Here is a 6,090-nt window from a genome sequence, read left to right as displayed (position 1 = left end):
ATTCTGGGGCTTCATCTGACATACTTTGGACATGTTGTAAGAATGGACAGGTCCTTGGAGAAGGACATCATGCTTGGGAGGGTAGAGGGATGGCGCAAGAGGGGAAGACCCTCTATGAGATGGATTGATTCAGTGACTGGGGTAATCAGGATGGGTGTGTCAGAGGCAGCACGATTGGCACAGGACAGAGTAGAGTTTAGGGCTGTTGTACATAGGTTTGCTATGAGTCGCCAGACAACAACAACAATGAGATCGCTTGGGGAGAATATATAGTTAAAACCAGTGACACAGAAGTCCAAAGGCAAAAAATTATTATTATCCCCACCCACCAACAGTTTATGAAATTGGCATCGGAAAATTTGTTCTATCCTGCATTTTGTAACCTTTCCAATTCTCACCATTTCCATTCTTATGTTTTCATTCTCCCTCTCCCAGTCCTGATACGGTCACATTTCCTTTCAGACAACTCTAGATGGAGGACATACTTTGGGGGCTAAGTCTACTGTGAGAACTACATTTGACTTCTGAGAGGGGTCAATCCTCACTTAGGACAAGTGGGACACAGAATCCCCAGCAGATGAGTTTGTTATTCAGCAGGACCCTGTAGACTCTCTGAAAATAAGCTTCTCATTTGTGAGATGACCATATTCTCTGCCTCTCAGGAACAAAGGCAGTGATTCAACTCATAAAAGATCCTTCACAAGCGTCTTGGATGTCCTTCCAGGTATGTGGTCACCTGTGTGAGTCTCAGTGGCCTCATCTGCTCCAACAGTTTCATTTCCAGATTTTTCTGTATATTCTTAAACATTGTTCTGTGAAAGAAAGAGCCAAGTCTTTAAGATAACTTATTTCAATCCAGACACGACTGGATTGCTGGCAATGATGACAAAGGAATAATTGTTTTCCTTTTGAAAAGAATGTTTCTTGATTATCCATGGTAGAAAATATAAATAACCAGGTTCTTTCATTACCCTGCTTGTTCGTGAGAAAGAAAAAGTCAATATAGTAGTCATTCCTTTTAAGAAGAAAGAGCTGTTTCCAGGCAATGTCTCAGGGTTGACATTCATGATTTTCATGGGAGGGATTAATTCTATCTTGAATGTTCACCTTTAGTTATGAACAACACAAGGAGATTGGGCCAGGAATTCATTATTCATGTTTCATATTCCCATGTAGTGACCTTGTGGTTTATTGTTGAGCACATCATTTCAAATCATGTTCCTGTTACTACATTTGAAAACAAGGAGAATTTATAATATGTCTTCAACTCATTTTACAAGCATGATATGGAGGTTAAATCATACTACAAACTCCCCCAAAAAGCAAAGGGAAGAGCAGTATGTCTGGAAAAATACATGCTGCTTTGGCCCACTCTTTTGATTTACTTTAAATGATACTATTTACTTGACAATTTAAGAGATCACTATGAAAGCCTGTAAAGTGTGGCATTTGTCAAAAAGAGACCAAAGTTTTAAAAGCATGTGACATTCTACATGGGGATCCATGATTTGTGTAAATACTTTCTATGCTAGAAGCTTTCTAAGCCATATTTTCAATCAATAATGTCCCTTTCCCCAATAACTAAAGATATACTCAAATATACGTCACAAAGTTTAAACAGCAATCTCTAACATTTTCAAGATGATAATTGGACCAAAAAAGCTTTCCCAGGTAAGCCAAGAACCCCAAATCACATTGAATTCCTGCTAATTCAATTTGTATTGCAAGTATATCATGTTGTTATTGTTAGGTGCTATCGAGTGGAGTACAGTTCATAATAACCCTATGAACAATAGATCTGAAACCTGTCCTGTGGCAATCCTCATTATCTCTGACACACTTGACTCCAGTGTTGGGTTACCATATCAATCTATCTTGTTGAGGGTCTTCCTCTTTTGCTGACCCTCCACCTTTCTTAACATGCCCAAATATACCATAAGAATCTGTAATCACTTACTTACACTTGCTTGACTAATTAGTGTATATGTAAAAGTGCTGAGAAATTGGGATACAAAAGAAATGAGATGTAAATGGGCATCTAAAAAGTACTGTAGTTTTATATAAATAGTGCACAAGTTGGGTGGTTTTTGCCCCCTGGATCATTTGTTACTTACACACTCTGTGTGGTATTCATGTGAATGTTATTGAGTGAGCATTATTATATTCAAAATTACAGTATGTGATATATAGTGTGCTGTCAAGTGGGAACAAGATATTGTTGTGGGAAACTTGGACATGTGAGGGATAACAATAACGGGAAGTAACAAGCTATTACATTATGAGTAAATATTAATCTGGGATCAGGAGGGAGGTTTCCTTTGTTGTGTGCCACTCCAAACCAACTCATAACTGATCCCCTGGTTTTCAGAGGATGGTGAGAGAAGGTTGCTCATCTTCTGTGAGCAGCTGGTGGATTTGAACTGTGTGCGTTTGGGTTGGCAGCACAACTCCTTAACACCAAGCCACCAGTGTGCCTCATGATATTAAAAATATTTTAAAATACTGATAGTTTTTTTAAATTCTTCTGTCAAAAACTGTTATTACTTGTTTATAGTGAATTATACTTCTGACACAATGATTTAGAAGTTAGTGGTATTGGTGACTGTCATTCTCATGGAGAGGTGGTTAATCTTTGGTTTGCTAACAACAAGGAGTTTTAATCCACCATCCAGTCTGTAGGAGAAAGATGTGACAATCTGCTTTTGTAGTGTCTTAGTGGTTGGAAACTCTATGGGGTAATTCCACCAAGTCCTATAGGAGATTTATTGATTTGGAATGGGGTAAAAGGCAACAGGTTTGCTTTGTTGTGGGAGTTGTGTAGAGAAAAACACTTTAATCATTATCAAAGGGTGCAGCTTGAATGCATTTGCATATATTCAGCTCTCAGCAATCCAGACTGCCTGTACCTTCCTTCCCCTCTGCCTGAGATTGCCTTCTTCCTATTTTAGCTGGATCACCACAATGCTGTTTCCCTCAGTATTTTTTTGCCATTGATGTTAGTTCTTGCTGAATCGATTCCATTTTAGGCACCCCATACACAGAATAGAAGAACTGCTTCATAAGATTTTTAAGATTGTGACTTTTTGGAAGCAAACCTCGAGGTTTATCTTTTAAAGCTTTTCTGGTGCTAGTCGTGTCATTTAAGTGTTTGCACCACCCCACTACCTCAGTACTCCTTCAAAAAGACAGAATTCAAACAGGAAATGCTGCTGTTGTTCTTGTTGTCAGATACTAGAATAGACTACAACTTATGAACAATAGATCTGAATATTGCCCAGTCTTACACCGTCCTCATGATCCTTGTTATGGTCTAGCACGTTATTACTTACAGTCACTGTATCAATCGCTTATTGAGGATCTTCCTATCTTTATCTGACCCTCCACCTTTCCCAGTATGATGTCTTACCCAGGATTGGCCTTTCCTGACAACATGCCCAAAGTATGAGATGAAGCTTTGCCATCTTTGTCTCTAAGGAGCACCCTTGTTGCATTTTCTCCAACACAGATTTATTTGTTCTTTCGGTTTTGTTGTTGTTAGGTGCTATTGAGTTGAGTATGATTCGTACTGTGACCCTTTTTGATTTATAGTGACCCTATGAACAACAGATCTGAACCCTGTCCTATTCTGTGCCATCTTCACAATCTCTGATACATTTGAGGCCATTGCTTCAGTCACTCTGTCAGTCCATCTGGATGAAGGTCTTCCTCTCTTCCACTGTCCCTCCAATTTTCAAGAATAAAGTCCCTCTCTGAAGACTATCCTCTCCCAGCAACAAACTCAAGCTTGTGAGACAAAGCTTGATAGTCTATGGATATTTGATACTCTTCTCCAACAATTCAAAGGCATCAGTTCTTTTTATGTTATCCATTGTCAAGTATAAGATGAACAGGAAACAGTTGAAAGAACAATGGCTTGGATCAGGAACACTTTAAATTGACACCATTTTCTTTAGCACTTTGGAAAGGTTCTTAACAGCAGATTTTCCCACTACAGCAAGCCTTTTGGTTTCTCGATTGCTACTATTACTGGTACTGATTGTGAATCCAAGTAAAATTAAATCATTTACAACTTCATTATTTTCTCCCTTTATCCTGATATCGCCTATTGATCCAATAGTGAGGATTTTTGTTTTCATGATGTTGAAATGTAACCCATATTGAAGGTTGTAGTCTTTGATTTTATGTAGTAAACGTTTCAAGTCTTCTCTTCCCACAAGCAAGGTTGTATTTCTGCATAACAGATTTTTCATGAATCTTTTTCCGATCAGATGCCACATTCTTCTTTTTATATAGTCCAACACCCCAAATGATTTCAAATATGTAAGTTTGACTTACATATTGTGTAGGTGTAAGAAAGGGTGACAACCCTGATGCATGTTTTTCCTGACTTTAAGCTATGCAGTGTTCCCTTGTTCTGTTGAATAAGTTTCTTGTTCTATGTACAGCTTTTGCATGAGTACAATTAAATTACCTGAGACTCTTATAGTTATAAATTCTAGCCATAATTTGCTATGATCTACACAGTCAAATGCCTTTGCATAGTTGATAATTTATGAATAACTATCTTTCTAGTAGAAGTCTCTGCTTTAAGCAATGATTTACGGACATCAGCAATGACATCTTTCATCCCACAGACTCTTCTGAATTCAGCTTTAATTTCTGGTTCCTTAAGAAACTATGAAAGAACACTTCTTTTGTCTATCCATTACAAATCCTGTCATTTAGGCATTCTAAATTGAGAAATTCTTATGTATGTTCACTTATACATTCAAGAAATGTATATGAAGCAATTACTATATTCTTAGTACTGTGCTAGGCCCTGACAATACACTATTGTTAAAACAAACAAAATCATCCTCTAATGGATTTATGATACAGTGGAAAATAGAATTGAAATAAAATTGCAATTTAAATAGAGTGTGACACACATTTGTCACATTTGGAACATTTGGAAGTTCAAAACAATGGAAGAGACAACTTCATTTCTCTGTTCTACTTTCTAAAAGCACATAATAAGTTTGTATTTGCATTGTTCTCTCCACTTCCACCTCCTCTTCTCTTATCACTCCTAAATAATTTCCCTCTTTTTCTATTACCTTGCTGCTAACATATACCCTTACTGGCACTTGACAATAGAGCAACATTTTCAGGAGAACAAACAACTGCTTGACTTGTAATGTTTTCCACAATTACTTTAAAGAATCACATCCCTAAGTGGCAATATGATATCAGACATGCTGTCAGATTACCTGGTTCTTGGTTAAAGAATTAGCCAATAACTCTATAGTTTATGAATCACTTATTTAATATTTGCAATACATTTCTATAATGTATTTGAACACAGTCACCTACAAATCATCTGATTTCACTTCCTTTCCATTACAATAATTTTAAGCTTATATTGTCATTCTAGAATGTGGTTGATACTTCTGATAAATCAAGTAGATCATGGCTTCTGTTTTCATCAGAGAATAGAAAAGTCATGGGAAGACTGTAGAAGGCTTAACTCAGATTAACACTTAAGAAAACATGAATCCTACAGCTCCTTTTTTGCTGGGAGCCCCAAGATGAAACCCCTACACAAATAATCTTCCACGAGCTTCTCATTGTAGAAAGATGGGCAATCTCCTCCCATGCAATTTAAGGCCTCTGAAAACCAAATGGGAAGTCAGTTATGATTTATTCTGACTTTATGATATATAACAAGAACTAGCAGAGCAAAGATGGACAATACAATTAGGAGAAAGACAAGAATTGTATCATTAGTGTTTATTTTTAATTTAGAATCCACAGTTATTTTTCAAACTCTTAAATTCTGATGTTGACCTGTTTGATTGTATAGAGAAAGAACATGTCCAGTTTTAGAGCGTCCTGTGTAAAGCAGCTGAATTGTGGAAGGTAGGTTGTTTTATCTAAAGACTAAGGTGTACCTCATCCAGGCCATAGTCTTTGTAATTACTTTCTATGCTTCAGAGAGTTGGACAATGACTAGGAATAATTAGAAGGAGAATTGATGTCTTTGAGCTGTGGTACTGGAGAAGAGTATTGAATATATCATGGACTGCTATGAGAACAAACAGGTTCATCCTA

The sequence above is a fragment of the Elephantulus edwardii genome, unplaced genomic scaffold (assembly GCF_000299155.1).
Source record: "Elephantulus edwardii isolate Elephantulus edwardi_28Jun2011 unplaced genomic scaffold, EleEdw1.0 scaffold00060, whole genome shotgun sequence".
Classification (NCBI taxonomy): Eukaryota; Metazoa; Chordata; class Mammalia; order Macroscelidea; family Macroscelididae; genus Elephantulus; species Elephantulus edwardii.
This window is presented reverse-complemented; position numbering follows the sequence as displayed.